The following is a 27003-nucleotide window of genomic DNA, read 5'->3' as shown; positions in this document are numbered from 1 at the left end:
AAATAAGCATCCTTTTGCTACCATGGAATTGAAAATAACCTGAGAGGAGGATCCTCACAGTGGTTTCTCTTGGACTGAGGATAATTTTCAGTTATTGATTGCTTAACAAAGAGGGATTATGGCAGCTTGAAGGTGGCTTTAGTCTTCCCTCAACTTTTCAAATTGTCTAGGAAACCAAAGGAAGGTTTGGAGGTGTTTTTAATAATGCTGGGCTGTCAGTGGCTCTATGTGGTTATGGAGTTCCAGTGCATCCACTAATATAGATACTTTGGATCCAGTATAGAAGGGAGAATTAGTGACTTCAAAGGTCTGATGAGGGTTGAGAACTGTCTGTGCCCAGTGCTCCTGTTAGTCACACAATGCAGAGTTACTGTTGCCATCAGGTGTGTCCACACTGAATAGAAAACCACTTTTCCTGCTTCCCTCTGCACTTAGAGAAATCAAATACTCAACATTGAGATCACAGTTGCAGAAGAAGGGAAGATTTGGAGCAAATGACAAGGATATCAAAGCAAATTGCATATATGGGGAATGCCACCAGCTTTTTAAAACGAGGTCAGAGGACTTTGAGCTCTCTTAAAGCCACAGTTTAAAAGCCATGCCTTGTGCTGTTGGTGTTTTCATACTCAGTGTGGGTAGTATTTATAGAACTGGTTTTTTTATTTAGTTCCCCTTCTTGCAGTAAATAAAATTCAGAGGAAAATGTGGGGTTGGGCACAGAAATAGCCTTCTTCTACAGAAAGCTTGATCCAAGCAAGGAGCTTCAGGAAGTTTCCAGCAAACCTTTAGTGTACAAGGAGGAAAACTTATTGAACAGTAAACAGATAAACACAGGGGGGATTAACATCAAGATACTCCCATGAAAAACAACACACTGAGATAATACATTGATAGCAGAGAATATTCCAGTTGATGGTAATAAAGTGTGTGTCAGCAGCTGCTTCCCTTGCAGGATGTAGGCAGGTATTTTTCCATTAGTTTATTTCACCAAAAAATGAAAATGTTGCTCTCCTTCTTCCTTCTCTCTGGAATGGAAAGGGCAGGTAAGTAGGTATATTTAAGATGTATTTTTGAGAACCTGCTACAGAAGAAGGTGGCAATGCTAATGTACTTTTTGAGGTTTCCATTGCTGGACATATTTTGGACATATTGAAACACAAAATTAGTGGAGATGCTGTACACTTCTATAAATACTGCCTATGGAGGTGGATGTGTGTCTTTTTTATCCCACATCTCAAAGTACTGTGCAAAGTTTGAAACTAAATAAAGAGGAGGAATTCACAAAAACCACATGTGCGCTCTGCCTATTGTGAACAGTGCATTTTGGAATTTTATTTTAGAGCTACTTTTTAAAAATGAAAATGAACCTGCATACATGAGTGATGGGCAATGAATGCAAAAATAATAAAGCAATCAGCCACCACTGAAATGCTGCCACCTCTCAGGAAATGACAGCAATTTGCCTGCGCTGCAGCACATCACAGTATCATCCCTCATTTTAATATTTGATTTCCAAGACACATGTTTCTTATATTTATGACAGATGTAAATCTTGGAAATCCAAAGATGTCAAATTATGGACTCAACACCCAGAGTCAGGCTTTTCTGCTTCTTAGCAACTAAATAACATCAGTTAAAGGAACAAGGACTGGTCTGTCTGAGCACCAGTCTTCCCACATGTGAATGTCCTTCGGTGGTGTCTCTGATGATCTGATAAAAAGTTCTGTAGTTTGTCCTGTAAATCACTGAAGGGCAGATAAACTACACTGGTTTTATAAAAGAAAATGTTGTTTTCCTGTATTAACAGATACCAGCCAAACTCATGCCTGTAAAGCCTTTTCTCCTCAGTAGAGGCTCCTCTCTCAGGTGTTCGTGAGCTGCCAGCTTCAAGCGTTTCAAGCAGCTCTACCTGTTCTTATAGAAGCACTCAGCATTAATGGCTCTGAAAGAAACAAGGTTTTCATTGACTTTCCAATCTCCAGCGTGAGTTAAAAGCTGAATTTTACCTCACTGTCACTCAGCTTCACTTCTGTGAAGGATCCTGAGCTGGATGTGGGGTGACAGTTCCAGCAGGATGCTGCTGCTCTGGGCGGTGCCACGTCGGGTTCTGTCACTGAACAGGCACAGGGGGAAACTGCAGTTTTCTTTATCAAGTATGAGAGTATTAGCTGTAATTAATACAATTTCATTGCAAAGCCATTTTTAGTTGAGCCATTAGACACTGCTGGTGGAAAGGCTCTGTCTAGGTAAGTGTTGTTGTAGCAGTGCTGCCTGCAAAGTTGAGAGGGCTTTGCTTGAAGCTGAAGTCTCTTGTAACTGACTAAAAAAGACAAACTTCTGCTTCTCAAAAATTACATTAAACTACTCAGAATTCAGAAGGATGTGCCCTCTTTTTTAGCAAACACTCACCTGGGGGACATTCGCCTGGATTTCACTTTGCTTGTTACAGCTGAATGCTTAATCTGTATTTTTCTGTGCTGTGTTGGTTTGGGTGTTTTGTTTTGTTTTGTTTTTTTTCCTCTAGAGAACTTTAGGCTTTTCTCTAGCAGTGGAGCAGTTTGTGTGGTAGGGTAAGCATTAAAAGGTTTCAGTTGGGCTGAGCTGGTTGCTGCTGGAACTCGGAGTGCAGGGATGGATTAAGATCAGACAAAGCTGTGTGAAGTTGGCTGTCAGCTACGCTCAGACTTCTGATGGGGGATGTAAATTATGCTCTGCTGCAGCTCTCTTAGTTAGCTGATCTATGGAGTGAAATTGAACCTGACTACCTGGGCTGTTCATCTTTCTTCTTGATGGAGAAAGAGGTGCCAGTGGCACTGAGCAGGGAGTACCAGTGCGGAGGGAAAAGGCTCAGGCTGCGGGAGATCAGGATGTCACTGACAGCCTGTGGGAGATGGGGAGTGATGGAATCACAGCCCCCTCCCTTCTGCTGCTCTGCAACGGGAATGTTGTCATTTTAAGATAGAATAGAGAAAAAAAATATATAACAGAATGGCTAATTAAATTAAAACACCTTTGATTAAGAAAAATAAAATGATGCCCTTATGATGTTGTAAGCCCAGCTGGTAACTAAGCACAAAAAGAGATGATCCCAGCTGAAACCAGGACACCCCATAAAACAAAGCTGAGTTGTAGCTTTCTCACAAGTGTGATGGCAATTAATAAATTAAAATATATATGTGTAATACTTGGAAAAGAAAGTGAATATGAAGTTATTGCTGAATATTATTTACACCTTAAATTTGCCTTCATCTTCATTTTTCCGTGCTTTTGATTTTGTGTATGTTGTGAGAATGAGGATATAGTTCTGTAGACTTTCAGATTTTACTGTTGCTTTCCAGTAAGCTGTAAAAGTTATCCTTGAAATATTTTATTTCCAAGGCAGATCTTGAAAATCTGTTGCTTTGGTTGTTGAAATTATGAACTGACATGGATTTCAGCAAAAAGAGGATATGAACAATTTTGTGTTAACTGAGTCTTTTAATCTCTTACGTATATTATTTAACAACTAATGATGAACATTTAATGGTGTTGCAACTCTTCTCACAGTGGAAGCCTTCACTTGAATCCTTCCCCAGTTTCTGGCTTCCCCTCTTCATAGAAGTAATGAGAATGATCAAATTAGAAAATTATATTGTGAAAGTAGAAAGTTAATTTGAAATGATTCTATAGAATTATGGGCTTGAAAGTCCTTGGGCAATCACAAAGATCAAGGACCATGCCAGAGGCTCACTAAGATGTTCTTACAACAACTTCAGTGAAGCAGCATATTAGCAATGGGTAGATGTTCCTGTGGTCCAAGTGCAAGACTGAAAGTTCTCCTTAATCTCTGACCTGTAAATTTAGCTGATTTCTTATCTTTTCCCACCATACAGAGAAGAATTAATTGACTATCCCTTAATGCTGACGGGATCGTAGCACATCTGGAGAATGGAATAAATAAAAAAAAATAGTAAAAGTTCTATAATGCCATTGTGCTGCAAGGGATTAGAGACAAAAAGATAGAAGATACACAAGAGAAGCTGGATAAAATTAGGGTGGTTAGTGCGGAGAGTAGGAAAGATAAAACAGGTGCTTCCTGCCAAAGACGAAACAAGAAGTGAAACCTGAAGAGCAATGAATTTATGTTACAAAAAAAGAGATGCCTGCCTCATGGAACTCACTGCTGCAAACTAGAAAGTGCTGAAAAATTCCTTATTAATAATGGGCACTTATTCTGAATACCTGAATAGCCTAATTAATATGGTTTGGTTTTCTTCAAGGTACAAAATCCTGTGCAGTCCCATCCAGAGGAGCCTTCCTGAGTGGGACTTTCGCACATCTGCTGAGGGAATTGAAAGGCAGAAGGTGTGTGAGGCAGGGAGGCAGAGATGGGGAGCTGTCAGTGTTTACATTCTGGGTCTCATTTAGATGTTAAACATTAAAAGGTGCCCTCTCCCTTCCCACATTGTGCACAAGCTGACAGTGCTGGAGCTGGGAGAAGCACAGGATAAAAGTGCAGGCAGGGAAGCAGCAGCCTGTGGTTAGGTGGGATGCTCATCCTTGTCCTGTGCACTCCTGAGCCTCAGTGTGAGGAGAGGAGCAACCAGCAGCAGCACAGGGATTGTGTTTTCCAGGTGTTACTTCCCTGTTACAGCTTATTTTAAACCAAAAGATGCCAGTTCCAGGATAGGAGCCTCTGCAGTTCTCAGGGAAGTCATTATTCCATGTATTTGAAAATCCAGGGGAGTTCACCTCGGCGCTCACGCACCTTTCAGCGAGCACGTGTGGCTTTTTTTCGAGTTGTCTCATTACCGGTCTCTTCTCCTGTGCCATCATTTTCATTAGGCAGCATTGTTGGAGGGAGCTCTCAAGGCTGAGCTCTGATTTCAGCACACCCATCAGGACACGCGGGAGAGCGGCGGAGGGAGCCTGGCGTGGAGTCTGGCACCAGGACCAGAGGCACGGAATGACTTCCAGGAGTTATCCTCGTAGCCCCACACAGAATCACTGGTAACAAGCTGGCCTGAGAATCCTGTTTGTCAACACGAGTGAACGAGCCCTGAGAGGTTCCTGCTGGTTTCCTCATGGGGCAGCTGGACAAGTACGGCTTTAGCGCTCACAAGAAAGCTTTGAGACGTAAGAAGAAGTAAAATCATCCTTCTGAGACATAAGAAGAAGTAAAATCGTCCTTCTAGAGTGTTCAATTTTGCTGTATTATTCAAAATATGAACTTGTAGAGAATAATAATACCCTGTCTGCCCTTGCTGAGAGCAGGTGCCCTGGTATAAATGAGCTCATGTTTCTGCAGCCTTTCTTAAGGCTGAGGAATTCTGGAATGACAGCACTAACACAAACAGTGTTAAAGTCTGCTTTGTTCTTCTGATGAGGTGGTGCATTTATTTAACTCAGCTTCAAGGTAAAAAAGCTTAATCCCTACAAGCTGTTGTAGCAAAAGCCCCAAAGTGGGTAATTCTCATGTGACAGGCCAGCCTGCAGAGGTTGCTGCCACCCTGGAATTTTTCTGAGCCATAATTAGGAAAAACTGAGTTAATGCTGCTTTGTAGACTGGGGTTAAACAATGCATCTAATGCTGAGTTTGGGGCTGTCATAGTTACCCAGCCCCTCTGTGAGCTTGGAAATCATTGCTTTGGTGATTGACACTTGAATGTACAGAGGGATCAGGATCTGCTGCACTTATTAAATGAAGCTGATTTGTCTTCCTGCATCAGCAACTTAAAACTTTCTGTTTCTTGAGATCATTGGATTGGGAAGAACTTTGAGTCCAGCCCCTCACACTAATAATTATGCATAATAAATGCAGTGTTTATCACAGTCTGTTTCTCCAGGTTGCTGCAGGTGTACAGAGCTCTTAGTACTGCTTATGTGTAACTCCAGTGGAAGGTGAGAAGTTAACATCTTAAAAGATCTTTCTTTCCCTTCCACACCTGCCTCTAATTTGCATGGCAATTGAGGAAAAGTTAGTCTAAATGAAAATAAATGTTCTGTTTCTAATTTTTGTCTCTTCCTGGAAGAGGCAGGCAGGAGGGGGCTGGCATCTTTGTCATATAGAGGAAAACCCAGCTGGTTTGTGGCGTGTTATTTGAAATGTCCAGGGACATTAGTCTTGGTTGCCTTTTAAAGGAGCAAATTGAAGGTGGCTGTATTTAGGGCCATAGTTGTAGTTGTTGTTAATGGGGGTTTTGGATTGGTTTGGTGGGACACATGGTTAAATGTTCCAATCTCAGAGGTCCTGCTTGTCCCACAAAAAAGTTTTTTGGAGTTTGAACTACTGAAAGCTGAGCTCCGGGAGGAGGTGTTCACATCTCCAGGTGTTTTACTGGAGCAGATCTGTAATGGAAGGCAGGTGATTTTGGGGTACTCGTGGGTGAGAAGGTGGCTGGTTTTTGGGAGGGGGAACCCATGGAGATGAAATCCCTGCGCTGCCCAAGCTGCAGCAGGAGCTGTCCTCAATCCCTGCCCCACAGGCAGGACGAGCTGTGGGGAGAGCTGCTGGCAGAGAGGCAACAGGGGAGGCAATTGGAAAAAGGCTTAAATTAATCAGGCACAGCAGCCCTGAGCTGAAGGGCCAGATCCTGTGCCTGGTACATGCAATGAGCTCCTATTTCTGTCTGTAGCTTTGGAGAAAACAATGTTGGCATCAGAGATGTGAGCAGAAAGCTGCCTTTTCATCCCTCCTGCGTGTAATTTTTGACAGTTTTTTCCTCCTCTCTCTTTTATATCCACTGTTTGTTTCTTTTCCCTCTTTGAAGACTTTTCTATTGAATTTAAAACCTCAAGATTTAAACTGTATGGACACATGTCTCTTCCTCTTTACTTAATTTTGCTACTTGTAAACTGTATAAAATCAGGGATGACACTTTTTCCTGGGCAGGGTTGTAAGTGACATATTTTCATATGAAAAAAGGGGGAAAAAGGAGGAGTATTTTCAATAGAATAACTTGACTTATTTCAATAAAAGTAGGCAGGTGGTGTGTTTAATACATTAAACCCTGTTCTATGGATTTGTTTTACAGCCCTTCTGTCTTGAGATGGTAAAAGACTGGAAGGGAATTAAGGAGACCAAAGAAAGTCCCTTGACATTTTTATGTGCTGAAGTAACAGGCAGGCAATCTTGCTTTATACAATGCTGTCTTCCTGGGTAGAACAATTAGTGTTAATGTGGTAATGATAATTGTTTCTGTAAATTATTCTTAATTAACTATTTATGTAATAAGACACTTAAGGATCAGTATTTAACAATTTTGAGGGTTTTTTTTCCCCTGCTAATTGGCTTCCATATATATGTCTTTCCTGAGCTAGTGATCATTATTAGCTGTGTGACATTCAGGCTTAAAATTTGGTATAGATGATCCTTAATTAACACAAAATGGTGCATAAATGATCAAGAAACAGGTGGGTTCTTTCCTTTAGCTGTGTTCTAACTGCAAAGTGCTGCTTTTTCAGGGAAGTTACCAAGCTCTGAGACAGATCCCAGCTTGTGGGGCCACTGTTCCTACCCAGAATCATCACCCCAGACGTTCAGCAGGTGCCTCTCAGATGTTAAACTTTATTATGTGCCAGATGTGGAAGTGCCTCTTTGGGAATCTTCTGTATCCAGCTGAGGAGATAAGAGAGGGAAGTGGAAAAGTGTTTGAGACAAGAGCTTCAGGGCAGTCAGTTTGTGGTAGTATTTAAGCAAGGGAGAGAGTAAAAATGGGTGATCTCCTGCCTCATTTGCTGCTGCCTGATATATTTTGAAGGAGTTTTGGAACACGGTAAGGGAGGGGGAATAGCCTGCTCTGCCATGTGCTCTAATTAGTTCCTGTTCTTCTGGTTTGGGCTTTCTTCATCTTGAAAATGTCACCTGCTGCCCTGCTCTTTCCTCGTGGTTTTTTTTTTCACTTGCCTCTGTGTGAAGCATATACCAATATTTTATGTACATGATTGGTCTAAGTTCTGTATACTGGCTAATATAAAGTGCACATTCTCCTTTTTACGGTGGTTTATGTTTATTGCACTCACTGCATTGCTTTATGTGCACAGTGTGCTTATGGAATGTGTGGTGCAGACAGAGAGATGTTGTGTTCCGTTCTTAGCATCATTAGTGCTGTTTTCTTCACCAATTTTCATCAAGCTATAGTTTAATTTAATTCTTTTTTTTTTTTGCAAAGCAGCTCTTATCGGTTGGATTTCCCTTCTGTTGCTTTTAAGACCACCAGTGTCTCAAAACAGTGAGAACTTAAGTATTTTTAGCTTTATTTTTCTTTATTTTGACATGTTCTGAGCATCCTAGGATTTCTGTAATACAGCCAATCAGTTAAAGCCAAATACTGATAGCTTTACAAGTTAATTAGCACCTCAGTTCATCAGCACTAACACTCAAATTAATACTGGAATAAGCATCTCAGGATCTCATCTCCCATTTGCATTTAGTGAAGGTGATTTTGCAATATGTTAATTTTTATTGTGCACAGAGCCTGTTTAATTTTTGGTGCTCTTATTTTTTGACCTGTTTAAACTTGGGGTCTAAAACCTTAGAGGAATTGGCTTGTTTGAGCTTGTGTGAAGAATATGGAAAATTCAGTCCATTGCTAGGATTTATTGTGATTAAACAGCACTGACTCATTATTTCCCTACTCAGTCACTTGGAAGGTAGGTGTTTCTTTGACTATTTTGGGTTTAAGTGTTTGCAGCTTAGGGCTCTTGATGTGAATAAAAGGAACTATTAGACTAAAGCAGGAGAAATAACTTTAACCTAATCAAGCCCTAGTTGTCTGAATTAGTAACACCTACAATAATTAAGATACTCTGCGGAAGTAATAAGCTAATCATGTTCAATAATAAGGAATAATCATCATATTCAATCCATTGCATCTTTAGATTTTTCACTACACAGCCTTTTATTTCAAAGACTGAAAGACGTGGTGGGAAGAAATTTTTACACTTGTGGTGAACTCTGGTGCGTATGAGAACAAATAATTGGAACTTGAGAGGCTTGGTATTTTGGGAAGAGTACAAATAATTACTGTTTACTGTTGTCTCCTCAGCTGCAGCGTACCAAGAAAAAGTAGCTCATTGCAATTACTCCTTCTTCAGAGGAGGTTACTGGGAGAACATTCCATCAAGGGTAGTTTGCTGCTGCAGAAGACTTTACCCAAGTGCTGTGGGAAGCCAGAAGCTTTTTGGTGGTCTTCCTGCTGCAGGGTCAGAGAAGGAGAATCCTTGGAGTCACAGACCTGATTTTACATCCCTGCAGGGGTGCCGAGGGCTGAATGTGCTGCAGATGCCTCAGTACTGCTCTGCTGGCTAAAAACCCCCACTCTAAGGAAACATCCCAAATAGCAGCACGGGGATTTGGAGTGTAGTAAAAGAGGAAGTCAGGGCTGTGTCTCTCAAGAGCACTGCTGGTGTGGGTTTTGGATTTCAGGAGTATTCTTCAGGGGTTCTAGCCATGTACTGCACCATTGTGTCTTCCTTTGGCGTTCTCAGGGCAGCAGCAGATGAGATCTGAGTTTATGGGAGATGTGGGAGATGGGAGAGATTGATTGGCTGCCTGCTGAAGTAGAGACTTTTATCAAAATTTATTGAACAGGATACAGGTAAATGTTTCTTTCTTTTAATCAAGGTTGATTAAATTACAATCAGAAAGATGCCCCTGCTCCCTTAGGCACATCACAACCTTGTTATCATCTCAAATTCATCCAGCCTTTCAAGAGGGGGTTTTATTAGCGGTTCCTAATCCCCAGGTAATTACTGTACACCAAGAGATACTTGTAGAGAACATTTTGAGTAGGGGAAAGGGGTTCACCAGAAATCACGCGCCTGAATAAATTCTCTGGTGCTCTGTGACACGAGTTCCTGCTCAGATTTCCAGTCCCTGGCTCCAGGCACAGCCACCTGAACCCTCCTGGGCTGTGCCCCTTTCCTGGGCACAGAGAAAGTGTTCCTCCTTTTTTTCCCAGCACCAGCACTGCAGGAAAAGGGGATGGTTTGGATGATTGGCGCCGCTGCCCTTTTATAAAACAGCTTCATGATTGCACGAGGTAGGAAACTCAGCAGGATCATTAATTCCTTAAGGTTTCCACTTTTTTTTCACTGCCGCTGCCTCCAGAAAAAGGTTCCTGTTTCTGAGCTTTCTGTATTTCAGAAATCAGCAGATTTTGTGGGGAATTTTTATGACAGTGGCAGTAAAACAAAAGCAAGCAATCAAACCTAGACTGTTTTATATACTTTGATATTGTTTACTTGCTAATATAGTGCTCCCTAAAAACCAGACTATTTGCTCACACCTATTCCAGTTTTAAAGGAAAATGCCTTCACCACTGCAAACAGAGAAATTAATCATAACTGGCTTGTTCTACAAAACACATTCTCAGCGATGGGAAAGGTCTGATTTTTTTTTTATTTAATTTTTCCTCCTCAAATAAGGAAACTTAAATTACTTAAGGGACTACTTAGCTTCCACTGGTGCAATTAGATTAACATAGGAGGAATTTTGATTTGTTTCCAGAAATGAATATATGTTTCTAGGTCAGTAACTCTATTTAGAACAAAAGATCTTGAGTTTTTTTTCCAAAATAAATCCAAATGTAGTGTTTGCTAGGCTGCTCTCCATTTGAATTTCAGTTTAATCTTCATCTTATATTATTCCCCTTTTCTTGAGAAGTGTAAAAGTGTTAAGAGTTCAGAAGAAATACATGAATTGGGAAAGAGAGGGAAGGATAATAAAACTATGAAGTCAGTCACCCTGAACCACTACCATAAGCCAGAGAGAGGGACAGGGATGCTCACTAAGGGTAAAATACAATTTAGAGCAGCAGAACTGAAAGTTAACAGTGAAGCCATGAAAGGTAGGATGATATTGAATAACTGGGCAACAAAAACAGATCCAATTCAATGTTGATAACATAAAACAATCCATAGAGAGGCAAAATAGTAATACATGACTCCCTTTCAGTGAACCAAACCCAGATTTCTGGATTTGACCCCTTGTACCCAGTCTGGAGGAATGTATCATATATATATATATATATATCAATGTTATCAACTGAAACAAAATGAAATGTGCATTGTGTTGCAGTCTGTGTGAGTCTGGTTTGGTCATTTTTTGGTTGACAAACCATATAACAGAATTGTTAAAACAAAAAAATTTGGTAAAACAAAAAATGAAAGAATTTAGCCTCTCTTCAAATATTCAGGATGCCAGGTGAGACTGAAAACTAACTAATGTTACTTGTGGAAAGGTATCCTCTAGCAAACTCTGAAATGTAAATTTGGAGGAAGTTGTATGTATCTATGCTGGTTAAAAATGAACTTCCCCATTAGATGTCCAGTATAATAAACCTTTTTCTTGAGCTGCCCAGGGGGATGTGTGGTAAATGTTGGTTAAAAAACAACCTTAACCCCTAAAAATGCCCTAACTCTTCCTTCTCCCTCAAGAATCCCTTGCTCAGTTCTTGAACACCAGATCAGGATCTGATCTGGGCTTACCTGTGGAATCTGCTGCCCTTCACAGCCACTTCAGGCTGCAAAGATTTATGACTAAGGTAATAACCCCGCAGTATCTGAATTTACAGCCTGATAGTTAATTACTCTCTGTGTGCCACGTGCTGTAGTTCACATGTAAACAGTGCTTGGAAAGCAAAATAATCCTCCACAGCAGAACTGGGCATATCCTGAGGGCTGTTCTGTTTCCATCTCAGGAGTGGAATGCTCTGCCCTCGTGTTTCAGCTTCTTGGAGGGTTTTAAAATATGACCTGCTGTATCTAAATATGCCTTATCTCCATTGCCAATAATGCTTATGCAGTGTAGTCTCAATATTAACCTGGAATACAGTTTAGGCTCTTTTTGTATGATTTTGTGCACCTTTTCCCTTGCTGGTGATGTCAGCAGAATGTCTCTTCTGAATTATGGTTATTTAATCAAGGTCTGTGTGTTATTATACAGGTCGCTTCATTCGGCTTTGTCCTGAAAAACTGACTAAAATTTTTCTGATTGCAGTGGAATGGAGTGAACTTCTGATCCATAAAATCTGGTTGTGCATCCTGCACCTCTGTCTGGTCTCATGTAGATGTGGAACAGGAGGTCCATGTCCAGCAGGCCTTGCTACTGGAAGCCAAAGAGATTTTCTATATCAGTAACAAAGGAACACAAAATTCAGAACCCATTCCACCAACTCTGATGCATCTTTTTTAGTGGATCCTGCAGATGTTAGCTTTAAAACATCTGTTTCTCCTGGTGTTTCTATCCTCAACATCTTGAATCACACTTGAGCTGGTGCTGCAGCACCACCCTTGGACCACCAGACTTGCTGGTTTAGAAATTACATCTGGTTTTATTCCAAATTATGGTTTTGTCCAGCTGTCTTTTAAAACCATTCCTGTGAGTTGCTAGGATACATTTCTAAAAGTGGAAACCGTGTTTACACCGCTTCAGTGTGAAAAATCTTTGTGTATCACTTTCTTCTTTGCCAAGGCTTCATTACAAGGCACTGCTGAAGTTCACCAAGCTCTCCAAATTGTCATACAATCCTGTTTCTTTGTTTGTGGTAATCAGAGAAATGCATGGCTTATTAAATGAATCCTGTTTTGTCTGCTATTATTAACTCCTCTGCTGAGCAGTGGCATTAATTCAGACGGATGTTGAGTCAGCTCAATCCTGACCAAGGCCAGTCCTGCACATGTGGGTTCTGCTGTGAGCTGGAACAGCTCCTTTTTGTGCATCCTCCAGCCCTCAGAGCATCTCTGTGACCTCCTCTGGACTGGCTCCACATCCTTCTTATGTTGAGGGCCTGGAGTTGGGAATCAAATCACCTGAAACAAAATCAAACCCACTCGTTTTCCTAAGGAAAGTATCGAGGTTTTAGGCAAGGAACTTGAAGTTTGTGCAAGTGAAGGTTGGGCAGCAGACACCACCAAAAGGCTGTGTCAGAGTTCGCCCAAGTTCTGCATGATTTTTAACTTCTGCTTGCCAAAATATGATCCCAAGGACGAAGTTGTCCTCATCTTACAACATCTGCTGTAACCTGCCTTGTCTTACATTGTTAATTTTTCTAAAATGTGAAGGGTTTTTGACATAACAGTAGTCTCCTTACTATAAAATCTATACAATAGAAATACATTTTAACACCTGAATTTATATTTTGATCAGCCACTTCAGGCTCTGTGTTGATGCTTTTCATTTCAAATAGGGTTTTTGTGGGGGGCATCATGTAGGAGGGTGACTGAAGAAAGAACTGGCATTTAAACCTTGGAAAAATTTTTCTTAAATGGCAGTTCTGAGATTCGACTCATTAGCCACCATTGTGATTCTTTCAAACCAGCCCAACAGGCCTTGAAATAAATGCAGATGATCAACAATCAGATTACACCAAATGCCCACAGACTCTACCAGAAAGGTCTAAGGGAAAACAATTACAGATGAAACAAAACATAGCATTTAAATCCCTGCATGAGAAGCAGCCACACAAAGGAAACACAGATCGTGGTTTAGCCCAGGTGGAAGAATGTTTAGAAATTTAATATTAGGACACTGGCAACTGAAAGCATTTAAAAGTGTTAATGCCCCCACTTTTCTTGCCTTTGATTAAAAGGGTCACTGACAGAACATAGCTCAGTGCAGACATAGGAGTGATGGCTACAGTGATTTTGTGCAGTTCCTGCAGGTGTCAGAGACTGAGGGTTCAAAAGCAGTGCATAGCTTCTTAAAATGGTCCCCAGAAACACAGATTTTCATTTAAAAGTTTATTAAAGGAGCTGCATGGTTGGTGAATTTCATCCTCTCATGATTTTTTCGGGTGCAGCCGTTCTAGTTCGGGTATATCAAGGCCACCTGATGGTTTGGTCATGCACAGAGGTGCCACCCAAAGGTTTAAATGCTCTCTGTTGTTCAGGGAAGACTTCTAAATGGATGAAATGCAAAGCCATTCCCTCCATTCTGTCCTGGAAGTAAAGAACCTTGGAGAAAGACACACATAAGCTGTTACAGGTGACTGAGGAGGAGAACCTGTGCATGGCCTCTGTGGTTTTTGCACCTCACTGTGGGCATTGCTGAGTGCTGGCTCTTCATTTTCACTTTCCAGTGTGGTGCTTGAATGGACTGAAAGAAAACACAGTAAAGACAAGAATTAGGCTCATCATTTTTTGCCTCAGGAATGATGGTACTGTACCATTTCAGTCATACCTTCTGGCAGTATATTAAAAGATGAAGTGTAGGCTTAGACAACATTTAATTGGGGAGGAAAGTTAAAAGATTTTACTTCTGCCAAGCCTCTTTTGGGATATTTAATAGGGATATGGTGGGTAAGATACAGAATCTGACATGTAGGTGGTGATAAAAACAAGGACTGGTAAAAGCAAGAGAAATCCACAGGTAATCTGAATGCTGCAGCAAGGTCAGTGCAGTGAAGGACATGGAGATCCTGAAGACCTTTTCTTTGCTTGCAATAGCACTTAAAACCTTGGAGTTGCTCTTGAATTTAGGTGATCAATTGGTCAGAGCTGGGCTTGGAAGGGTCGTGAGGTGATGCCCAGAGAAGCTGTGGCTGCCCCATCCCTTGAAGTGTCCAAGGTCAGGTTGGACAGGGCTTGGAGCAACCTGGGATAGTGGAAGATAGCAGATGAGTTGATTGCATGAATTTATGATTTTTTCCATCTTTCTGGTATTGCAGGAGTTTTGCCTGCAGCTTGGAGTCATTCCTGATCTCTCCCTGGAAGGAGTTAGATCTTGTGGAGCAGGTGGACAATGACATCCATTGTAAATCCATCCCCCTTTCCTCCTGGTAGTCCCTTTGTTTTGATGGCAAGACTCTTGTGCACTGAGGGACCAGGGCAGCCTGGTTTCTTTGGTTTCCATGTTGATCTAAGCTCTAAGGAAAGACAAGGCTCAAGTGTGGCCTCCCTCAGCACATCCATCCATAGGATGGTTCTCTTCTATTGAACCATCTATTTTCTTCTGCCTGGTAAAGTGAAAAATTCATACTATAGGTGAGACTTGACTGAAATTGGCCCGAAGGTTGACGTGTTAATCCAGGGAGGAGCAGGCACAAGAAGGGAGGCTGGGGGTTTCCATTGCTCTGCACATTCCCACAGAACACCCTGGGAGTGTCTGGCTGTCTTCCTCTCACTTCCTTGAGAAACCAGACTAAAAATAACAGCAAATAGGAAATGAAAACAATTCTATTACTACATGGTACATTGCAAGGAAAAAACATTCTCCACGTCTCTGGATTAGCAGAATGTTTGAAGCTGGGATAACCCAGTTGTTAACAACCATAATTTAGATGTGGGTTGTTTTTTTTTTCCTTCACATAAATATGACTTATTTGAAGTACGTTGAATTAGAAAACTCATGAATAAATATTTTGACATAATCAGAATTATATGGCTGGAAATTGACCTACTTTGCATGACAGATGCTTGAGAATCCCCCAGCTAATAGCAGACTAACCTGGCATAGCAATGCCCGATCTTATAATATTCTAAGCTGCATACAGACATTAAATTATTAGATTGTTGGGTTTTTTGCACGGAGATTAGACACAGTCAATTTTGTTTGTAAATGAGTAAGTTACAGGCAAGTTATTGAGGAGGCATTGGGGTGCAGTCCAGAGAAGGATTCCTGCATCATTTGATCAGCGTTTTCAGCGTGGTCTCCAAAAATCTGTTAGAGGTAGAAACAGCCAGCAAAGCTTGATGGTATCAGCAGCCAAATAATGAGAGCATTACACCAGATAGACAGGTCTTTTCAGAAGATAAGCACAACTGCAAGAGGAATAATAATGTTTTAAAAATCTGGTAATATTTTGATGGTGTAAATAGAATCCACTTTTCCCCCTGCAGCTGCTCCTTACGCTGGTGTTGATTTCAGCAAACTGATTTTATCTGCGTGTCCTTTCAGTTAATATGACAAGGATTTTCTACAGGTTAAGTTAGCAGAGAACTCTGACCTTGGGAAAAGAATCTTCTCAGTTTAGGTTTATATGGATTCTTATTAAAAATCATCTTCCTTTATTATTTTAACAAACAAAGGTGAAGAAACGTTTTAGGTGCTTATTGCACAGAATAGAGTTTTCAAGCTTCATAAGTTTTTGTTGTTCAGTCCTAGCACAAGTAATAATAGTGATTTTATTTGAAAAAGTATCATGCTTTTTATTTTTAGTGGGGGAAAAGTACCTTTTTCATGGCTCAGTTTCAGCAAAGATAACCCTCCTTTTATTTAATCCATGCAGTGAAAAATAGTAACAGACTCCATTTTAGCCCTTTATTCGCTTCCTGTTTGTTTTCTCTGTTTTCAAAGAATCTCTGCAGATGAAGTCGACTTCGTTCAGACTTTTTTTCTCAAGGTCTTCAGGGGAATGTTTTGCTCTCTTCTAATGAGCACTTGTTAGCACAAAGGTAGTAAAATCACGTGTATAATATTGGCAGATCTGTTCTCTTCCAAGCCTGAAGCAGGGCCAGGCTGAGACACAGCTCCTACCCTCTGTCTTGATTTGCTCCAGCTGCTTAAAACTTCCTAGAATTAGGTTAAACTGTCCCTTTAGCATCCTTATTTCTTCCAAAAAGGATGCAGTTCAGTCATCCTTGCAGTGCCCAGCTGCCAGACACAGCATTGTGGGCTGCAAGCAGAGACACCTTCAGGTACTGCTCAGCTGGGGATGGAGCTCCTCCTTTCAGGGAATGAAGGCATCCCTTGAAATGAGAGTCCTGTTTGCAGGACACTGATTTGCAGCTGAATTTGGATTCTTTGGAAGCTTCATTAAAAGGGCAAGACTCAGAGGTGATTACTTGGGTTAGTCACAGTCACTGCTTTAGGAGTTTCTCTTTGGCTTGCAGTGTTTGGAGGAGGGTTGTGTCCTGCTACTTCACACATCCCAGTAGGCTTTTGGGACTCAAACGTGGTCACTTGTGTCCTTACAACTCAAACCATCTATCAATAGCTGAAAATGACTCCCAAGTTTTCCCAGTTGGGGAAAGTTTCCTTTCTTTCCTTTCCTCTTGACTCAGAGTTAGCTGGTGGGATTTGCTGGTTTGTTTTTATTGTATTTCATTACTTTCCCACCAATTCACTCTCAGTTTCCTGAGCTCCAGCCCAAACACTTTGGCTCCTTGATGCCTGATCAGTTCCAGGAGCAGAGGAGCTCTCCTGATATGCTGATCCTCCGTGGCTTTGTGCACACCAGAGGTGTGCAAACCCCAATTTCTTACCTCTGGAATTCGCTCTGGCACAGGGGTGTTTTACTTCTTGTCAGCAGTTTGCCCAAGGGTGACTGCCAGCAGTAGTCTTTTCATTCCTGCCTCCTGCTGCCACTTTGACAATAGGAATGGCAGCAGGAGGCAAAAATGAAAGGACCAGATTGAAAGAAGCATTTTGCCACTGTTGTAATTTTGAAATTGATGGCGTTTTTTAGCCCAAAGTCTCCGGAAAAAAAGCTGCTTTCCTCTTTGCCTCCTATTGTTTTTCCAGCAGGGAGGGACATTCTGTGATGTTGCAGAGGCAGTGGGAAGCCAAAATGAAAATAATTTTCTTCCTGAAACGTTGGATAACAAAATGTGAACAATTTCAGCAGGGAAAGAATGGTTTGGATATTTTGTTTTGTTTTTTTTTTGTTGTTGAGTGCCATGTGGTGAATACTGGTATTTCCATTTGACTACAGAAAGTAAATAGCAGCTGCTTTTCTTATTGAGTTAATGTGACCTTAGGATAATTCCTAAACACCTATTTACTGTGGGGTTTTTTTTTTTAGCCTGACACTTTCATTCTTTCCCTTTTTCTGCATGACAACAGGTGTTGTAAGGTGGGTGTATCATTCACTTCTGAGGCCAAGTGTTGCCTTTAATGCCATGCCCTTGGAGCCAGCTTTGTGAGGCAGAAACTTACAGGTGTGCACATCCCACAGGTGTGTTTTACACCAGTGTTATCAGAACTACTGATAATCCAGATGTGAATGTCTGGGCCACTCATCCCATAGGAAGAAAGATGAGGATTGTTCTGCAGTTGCTCTGATGTTTCCTGCTGGAGTCTTTGCTCAGTGGGGTCTGAAGTGGTTCTGGGGTTTAAGTGACACAGGAGGTGGGGCTGGAGAGCTTTAATGCTTCAAGAGTGACCTTCACCTTCTCTCCCAGAAGATCAAGTTCTGTGATTTAGGTGAGATTTTATTTGCACCGGGGAAGGAAATCAGTGAAGGATCAGAAGCATCAGTGAAGGATCATCCCCAGACTGTGCAGTTTGCAGATACTCCCATCCTGATGTGATGCGTGTTCTGCAGAGCACTGACATCAGCCTTCAGCAGAATGAGCTCCTGCACTGCCAGAGGGGATGGCTGGGAGGGGAGAGGTGGCCCTGGCACCATCCAGTGTGCTGCAAAGCTCCATTTCTGTGCCTGCACACAGCACTGCTGCGGGGGGCACCGCAGTGCTGACAGGAGAGGCTGAAGTGTAGATCAATGAATGGCTTTGTCCTCCTGCTTTAGCTGTTACAGGCTATTGCTCTTGTCTTTGGGGACTTCAGTGGCTGTAATTAGTTATCTTGAATGGAAAGATTTTTTTTCTCTTATTGAACGTGTGAGAAATTTGGGAATGTTAATCAGCAGAGCATAACCTTTTCTTAACTTGCTCTTTTTATAGTCCTGGGGAATTAACATTTATCTTAGGGCAGCCCAGAAACCTGGTATTTGTCTGAAATGAACTGATTCTCCACCCTTTCTCTTTCTTTATACATAACAAAAAATAAACTCTTTGGTAGGCTCATCAACAGAATATATTTTGTAGGCTTTGAAGTGTAAATTGTGAATTTGTGTGTCTAGACATGACTTTTGGGTGCCACATGTAAACACATGCGTGTGTCTGTGTCCTGGATTAGTGGAAGTCTAATTAACATTATTCTTGAAAACTGCATACCTAAAGCCACATATAGGGAGACACATAAAAGCAGCTTGATTTTTTTTTTTTTCCACGAGTTCTGAGCTCTTACAATTCTTGTAGGATTAAAGAGGAATCAGGGAGATCCAGGAACTCTGCAGATCTTGTTGCATGTTCACATACCAGAATAATTAATTAGATGCTTATCTGTAAATGATCAGTATTCCTTGTGTTGGCTGATTTTCCACCTGCTTTAAGGTGCTTCTCAGTGCTATGGTGGAGCTTGGAAGGCAAGGCAATTCTGCCTGACATTCCTCTGCCCCAACAAGTTCAGGTTTGGCTGGGAAATGACTCATTCTGGGGTTATTTAGCAGCCCCTTTGGCCCGGGCTCCTCCCCTTGCTGCTTTGGAAGTAGTGTACAGGGATTTTTGGCAGCAGGTGGTATCAGCTGAGTGCCCCCTTGGGGCTGTTTTGCTCGGGCATGTGAGTACAGCTGTAACAGGTCCTTTGGTTTTCAGAGTGCTTGGGCTTTTTTGATGCCCCATCCAAATGCAGTGCACATATAAATGCAAATCCAGGATCACTGTAACATCAGTTACCTTAGCTGGTTTTAGCTCAGAAACAACTGATCTCATACTGACACCCTTGCAAGCAGGTAGGGAATGGAACAGCTGATGACCCTGTTTTCCCAAGGGCTTTGTGTACTTGACATTTTGATTTCTGTTTGATTTAAACATTTACCCAAGCTTTGAAACACTAGGTGAACAAAGATGCTGAACTATCTTCTGTCTCCTAAGAGGAGAGTCCACAAATACCTGTCTTTGCCCTTCCCCTCTGGGTGGCCAGAAAACATCATTTTAATTCTCTAACAGCAGGAAAAGGACTGCCAAGTTTCCCTGGTTTCACTTCTGCTCATTCCCTGGGGCTTGCTGAACAAGGTTAGTATCCTAAAATGAAGTTTTATTGCAGGGTCACATTTCACTTTAAATCAATGTAGAATTTGGAATTTCAGCTGCTTCTGCACACAGCCTGCAAAAGGCTCCTTTACAAAATGACTTTCAAAGATTTATGAAGACTTGCATGGTACAGAGGCTGAAAGCAAGTTTAATTACATTCAGCTTTTGGTCATTTCTGTGTCTGAAGATGTGCCCATATTCTGTCATCTCAAAAACCGTCTAAGAAAATAAAATTGATCAGTGAGCCTTCTGGCTAAAAGGAAAATGAGTTCTTTGTCATCTGCCTATGGAGCCTGGGTGCTCAATCACTGCCTTCTCCCGGGTACTCGGCCCAGACTCTCCATCACTGAGATTTGTCCCAAGTTTTAATCAAACATTATTTTATACTGAGGCCTCATCTGTAAATAGCAGAACCCTTCCCTTGACATACTCACACGGACTTCACTGTAGTATAAAGAAATAATTTAATCCAGTCCATGCAACCATTTTGCTCTGGAGATGGTAAAACGTGCATCGTGTTCATTTTGCATTTGGTGTTAGGATAAAAACTTGGCAAGTGCAGTTGCTGTCACCTGATAAACAAGATCTCTGCTTATAAAACTGATCAAGGACAGCAAATAATATGTGAACATCTTATTTCCTTACAGAGGAGACTTGGTTCTAGGAGTGGGGCTGTGTAGGTGCCTTCTCAGTAATTCTCAGGCTAATAATGCCAGAAGCCATAAAATCTCTCCGTTTGAGGCTGAACAATTGGGGAGTACTGCTGAGATGATGGTTTGAATGATGATTGAGTTTTCCTGGAGAGCCTTTATCTGTGCTTAAAATTGGATGTAATGTTTTTAAATTAAACCATAATAGGAGGAAGTTGAGCCTTTGGAGTGATTTCTGTGCCCCCTCTTTATGTGGTTTATCATTTTCTGTGGAAGTATTTGCAATCTTTTTGTTCAGAGCAAATTGTGTTGCTGTCAAAACGGGGCAATAAAAGCACCCCAGAACAACACCTTGCAGACTTTTTCAGATTTCCTATCAATTGATGAAAGGAGAAGTTTGCACTCAAGTTGTGCCCATATGCTGTAACCAGGCTTTTGTACAGGCACTTACACAGAAAGAGGTGCTTGTCCCTCACAAAATTTTAACATGGTTTTTAGGGTGGTGTCCCCTTAAGCAGGTTGTATTTCACATCAGTAGGTTTTTTCAGCTGCTAGGGATTAGCCTTCATCAATGAAATAAAGTGTGAAATCCAAAGTATGTCCTCGTTTAACGTACAGCAGTGCTTGATGTCGTGAGCAAATCGTGCTGTGACTGTGCTCTGGTCACTTGAGATGAAGAATTGGAATTAAACCCTCAAGTATCTGTTCTTTTCAAAGAAAAAAAAAAAGTTTAAAATTGCTAATTGTAAGAAACTCATTTGAGAAGTATTGGTAGAGGAAGAGAATGCTAGTGCTGTCACCAGAAGTTAAATTTTGAGCACACAGACTGTTAGGTATAATGTGGTTTCTTTTCTGAAATGTTATGTTAAAAGAGGAAAAATATTTTATTTTTCTGTGGCAGATCTGTGGATGCCCACAAGAGGATTGGGCAGTCATGCTCTTAAAGACAGTGATGAATCACCCAGCAACTCCCAAGTTTCCTAGTTCTAGGAGAAAATCTCAAAAATTAGATTAACAGATGCCAGAAGCATCTGAGAACTTGTGGGGGGGGGTTCTCAGTTTTAAAACCCCAAATAAGCATTCTGTACTGGACTTTTTTATGGTTATGAAGAAAGAATTGCTGGGTTTGTGGTATCATGATCCATCCCTTTGTGTGATGGATCATTTTGAGCCTTCTGTGTTGGTCTTGAGGTTCTGTGAAGGCACTGAGGAAAGTGTGCCTTCAAAGGAGAGTAATCAGAGCTATCTTCATGATTCCTTTTAGCTCCTGCTGTACTGAATTGTACATTTAATTGCATGTGAGTATTTTCTCTTTTACACCTGCTTATGTACTTAGGGTTGCTTTTTTGTTTTTTTTTTCTAGGGAAATCTGTAGTTGATTAAAATTGCTGTGAGTTTTCTTGGGATAATTGACACCAAATGAACCTGCGCATCATGTGTGTGTATATGTGCAAAGAGATAAGATTATGCATGTATATATACGTGTTTAGGTGCATATATATGCACAGCTAATGGGAAATACCTTTCACTTAGCAATTAATTTAGGAGTCTTCAGTCTGTGTGGCATCTTAGAGGTCATTCTGCACCACAGTGTTTTGTATTTTCCGCTGCGTTGATGCCATAAAAACCCATAAAAATGCTAATTGCCCCAGGAAGATGTAGGCTGTTTATAAGTGTGTATGGGATTGTTTTTCAGCCCTGTGATACAGAAGGAGGTGTTATTTCAGGTTTATAATTTGAATGGATACAACTTTGACAGTTTATTAGTTAGAAAAGAAGAAGAAAAATAAAGACGGCGCTGTGTTGTTCTTCAGTGAATTGATTGCCAGGAGCATGTTATTGACTTTGGTGATAATATCATTATATATTTTACAGTCGTAAAATCAAGAAATTCAGATTATGCCCTGAGGGCTTCTCACATTTAAATAAAGGATATAGTCATTTCCAGGGTTATTGGTTTAGATTAGCGGGCGTTACAAGGAATGCTGAGTGTTGTGAGCAGGACAGAAAGAGCAACAGTGCTCTCACTGCGGCGGGGCTTTGCTTTATTTTGTTTTTCTGTTTATGAAATACACTCACAGAACCCCTGGGAGGATGAGCAGCTCTAAACTTTAGCATATTAATACAGTGTTAGCTTGGTGTTCTGCAGGGCTGAGAGCTGAAGTCAAGTGTAATCCTTGGCTTGTACCAAGAGCGAGGATAAATGAGGGAACACTTGCTAAAATACCCAGAGCCTGGGAAGCAAACCTGGGGTGAGCTGCAGAATTCAGAGCAGTGTTAGAGCCAGATAACCTGACACAAACACATCTTTCCCTCTTGGTGACAAAGGCAGGGGATGGTGCTGCCTTGGAGGCGGCTTCCCAAGGAGCCTCAGTATCTGCTGCTGGGTACAGCCCTGGGAGCACCTCTGGAATTCAGCTCAGGCTGCTCCATCCTGGATCTTCCACAGTAGCTCCTCTCCCTCTTGGTCTGCTTGCCAGTCACCCCTTGGGACTGAATGAACTTGAGCTACCTGGGTGGAGTGCTTGGGGTTTGGGTTTGGGGCTGTCTCCAGCTTGCTTGAGGGAATCTTGGTTTAATTAAGGTATAGTGCCTTGAATAAAAATGATTGGCTGCATTACAAAGCTAGTTTATGACTTCTATGGTAGCTTTAGTGAGCTGGATAAAGCACCTTAATGCTGAACATGCTGCTCAGCCTCTCTTCACTTCAAATGGGAGCTTGGGAGCACATTGCATCACCCAGCTCTGGGGATTTACCATTCTCTTCAGAGACTGTGAAAGTCCAAGTGCAGTGTCACAGCTCTGCAGCAAAGGTCATGTTTTCCTTCTCACAAAGAAGCAAGGGGTCCAGCTGGAACACACATGGCTCTAGGGTGTGTGGTGACATCCACAAAAGTAGATAAAAATAAAATAATAACTCTTACATTTACATTTTGAGGGCTTCTGAGGATTATAAATCTATACACTGCAAACAAAACTTGGTCTGAATCAAGATCAGCACGTTTTCTAATTAAAAGAAATTTAATTTTTTAAACTGAATTTGTAAGACTTCTTAGTGGCTTTTTAGTTTCTGTATTTTTTCTCAGTTTGTGGCATGAGAATCAAATCAATTTTAATGAATCAAATTAATTTTAATTTTGATCGTCTTGTTCCATTTTGGATTGTATATTGCTTGTGTTGAGTTGGGAACAAATGCCTGGGTTATTTCTTAGGAAAATCTTTCTGCTTATGAAAAACAGACTATGAAAGCATTTTAGGGCAAACCATTGGAAAGCACCCATTGATCTCAGATAGTTGTGATACAGACATTTAATTCAGGATCATTTTGGAATGGTGTAACGGTACTGGTCCTCTGAAGAAGAACAACTCTGGGGAGATTCCTCCCTGTGCAGGGCACAGGTGGACAGTGACAGTGAACATCAGCCACTTACCCAGAGTGATTTGGCATCTGTGCTGTTCTCTTGTCAAGAATTGCTGAAACAAGATTTCAGGAAGTGTGTTGTGGAGAAAGGAGTGCTTGTCATTAAACACTGGCTTCTAATTTTGCTGCAGAATATGGCCTAATAATGATCTCTGATGTCAAGCCTCAGTGTTCCGTAAAACCTTCACAGGTGAGTGTCCCTCTTTGAACCATTGAGATGTTACCTAACCCCAAGATATGGCTTCACAGTATTGAAATAAAACTCAGCTCTGGCAGTAAGTGCATCCCTGTATCCAGAATAATTTTCCTTGCCAGAGGCTGGGACCCATCCAATGTGGTGGCAGGCTGGAGAACCAGGCTTGATGGCAGAGCTCCACTGATAAAAGAAGCTGCAAAGGAGCAGAGCTTGTCTCTGCTTGTTACATGGAAGGAAAGATTCACCGCCCTGGGTGTGTTCCTGGCATGGGCACAGCTCTCTGGTTTAGTGGTTTAATGTTACCACTCACCCTCCTCTGAAGCCTAGGAAGAATTACAGCCTCCTCATTCAGGCATCTCTTATTTATGCAGTTTCAAATACAGAAAGAACCTTGTTCAAGAGCTGTCATTAAAAAACCCCACCCTTTTTTGTTTCAATGATGAGATGTTTATGACAGTCTGGACTATCTACTTTCCAAAGCATCCAGGGCTCCAATGAAATATCACCCTCCCATAAATCTCACACACCTCATGGGTGCTGTAACATCAGCTGCACTCACAGTGGCACATGGTAATTTCCCAAGCAGGCAGGGAGTTTTCAGCACCAAAATTTGGGGATGAGGGTGAATTCAGATCAGAGGAGATGTGTGTGTGTGCTGAGGAATGATGACTTGCAGATGGCTGATCCACATTGTGGGGCAGTGTGCGTGTGCACTCCGTGTGCTCTGCACGGGACATATGCTCTGGGGTTTCACGGATGAATTTGTAGTCTCCAGCAATTTGCAGCTTCCACCGTGGTTTCAAATATCTACATCATTTTCAGGCTGATGATTTTTCCCAGTCATTTATCCCAAAAGCACTTCATCCTGCTTAATCTGGGTCATAATTGACATGGGACTTGTGCCGAAGCAGACACGGCTGTAAGTTGTGTTTGAGTGGCTGGGATTTAGTTACGTGCAGTAAAACACAGTAGAGGTTGAAATAAGTATAAATGTTAAAATAACAGATGAATGCAGGGTCACAGTCACTACTTGGATCCAGAAGAGACTCTTGAACACTTGACATGCTCCTGCTGTCAGCTCACAGCTGCCTTTGGCTCTGACGAAGGCGTAAAGTTGGAAGTTTTGGGTAAGGAAGCTGTTGGAGTTGGATCGTATTTATTGCAGATCAACAGGATGTCTTTGCAAGTATAAAAGACATATGGAAAAGTCCACCGTTATTGTTGTACTTCGTTGTGTCTCCAGATGTTTTCCCTCCTGCCCCGCTCCGGAGGCTGAAAGTGGGAAATGGATTTTCATTGTTTTTAGCTGATGGTGCCAACATCTGCCTTGACGTTTCCCTGGGGAACGATATTAGCACTGCTGAGAGTTTCTGATTCATCACTTGTGTCTCATTTGCCGGTTTTTTGGTTTTTTTAAAATACAAGACAATGTAAGAGCATGAGGTTTCAGCCCAGCTCAGTTATTTTGAGGGGTGAGAACAAATCAAGGGAATCGCTTGGGTGGCTGCTGAACTATCACAGCAGCACTTAGGAGCTGCCTTATTTTTAAAGGATTACAAATGAGGCTTTAAAGCATTGCTCTGAGCTGATGTTTTTCATTGAAAGAAGTAGTATTTGTGAGCTCAAACATACTTGAAGATCTCAAAATGCTTAAAATAGCTTTGTTTTCTTAATATACATTTATTCCATCATTAGTTCACGGTGCTTTACTCTGAGGGGAAGGGAACCAAATTAATATCTTCATTTGGAAGTGCTCTTTAGTGGTCATGTAGGCTCATAATGGTATTGTAAAGACTTAATTCCATAGTTTAGAACCTAACTTGCTGATCAACTTGATATGTGTGTAAATTAGGGAAGTTGGCCAAAGTGCTGACTGCTAATGAAGGTGCTTTTAATAGAAATGCAAAACAAAATAGCATTTTTTCCTGAAGCTTCTGTACTTCTTATCAATAAACAGCTGTACAGTATCAGATTATATTAACCTTAATATACTGATAAAATGTATTATATTAATGATATTATTTTTTTTTTTAAATGCTTATATCTGACCTTTTAAATAGGAATGAGCTCTGGAGAAAGTTTGGGCCAGAATTCTCAAATGGAGACTAAGACTAGATCCTGACCTGTGATTCCTTTATATCACATTGTGCTTTTATTCTCTTACATCAGCTGGAAGAATCTGTGACCAGAGGCTGTAGGTGGCAACAGTGTAAATTTTACCAATGTCTGTTCATGTTTAGGGAAGGTTTTTTTTGAGAAATCTGTTGGGTCCAAGAAACTGAAAATTGTGCAATATCTCACTGTTTTGCCTGCTTCTTTGTGCTTTGGCTGTTGTTTGTTTGGTTGCAGTTATTTACAGCTCACTGCTGGGTTTTTTTGAGATCCTAGCAAGAAATTCCACAGGCAGCTGCAAAATATATGTTTAATCAATTTTAGGAAGACTGATCCCCTAACTAACATATTTCTTCCAGCTGAGACACAGTAGAAAATGTTCTGCAGATACTCAGGGAAGCGGGGGGAAGGTTTTCCTGACAAAGATGTCTTTTTTGTGGTGTCATAGTCATGTGGTTCAGGTAGTTTAGGTACATTGTTGTCATGGTTTAACCTCAGCTGACAACAAAGCACTGTGCAGGTACTCACTATAGTTTATATACAGCTACTACTACTACTACTACTACTACTACTACTACTACTACTACTACTGTTGTAATGAAAATAAAATAGCAGAAAAAAGAGAGAACTAAAAACCAAGCATTTTCATTAAGAAATAGGTTTTTGGCCTTTTTTTAAACTTCTCAGGGTGAGCCTGTGAGAGCAGCCTTTGCCACTTACATTGTTTCTATGTTTATGTGCAAAAAAGAATAGAACAAGGAGTTTTAAAGCATCAGTATTCTATAGATAAACAATACAATTTGGTATTTGGTTTTCCACCTTTCAAATGT

At 41.2% G+C, this 27003-nt stretch overlaps 1 protein-coding gene across 10 annotated transcripts in view; it reads left to right on the top strand.

Annotated features, from left to right (window-relative positions):
- The window catches only part of DAB1 (DAB adaptor protein 1), a 142166-nt gene that overhangs the window by 57585 nt on the left and 57578 nt on the right, over positions 1-27003 (top strand). The gene's annotated exons all lie outside the window — the stretch shown is intronic.

This window comes from Pseudopodoces humilis, chromosome 10 (assembly GCF_049639895.1).
Source record: "Pseudopodoces humilis isolate 2021_Gansu_Grassland_sample_001 chromosome 10, ASM4963989v1, whole genome shotgun sequence".
NCBI classification, from domain to species: domain Eukaryota; kingdom Metazoa; phylum Chordata; class Aves; order Passeriformes; family Paridae; genus Pseudopodoces; species Pseudopodoces humilis.
Note: the sequence above shows the minus strand (reverse complement) of the source record. Positions and strands in the feature narration are given on the sequence as shown.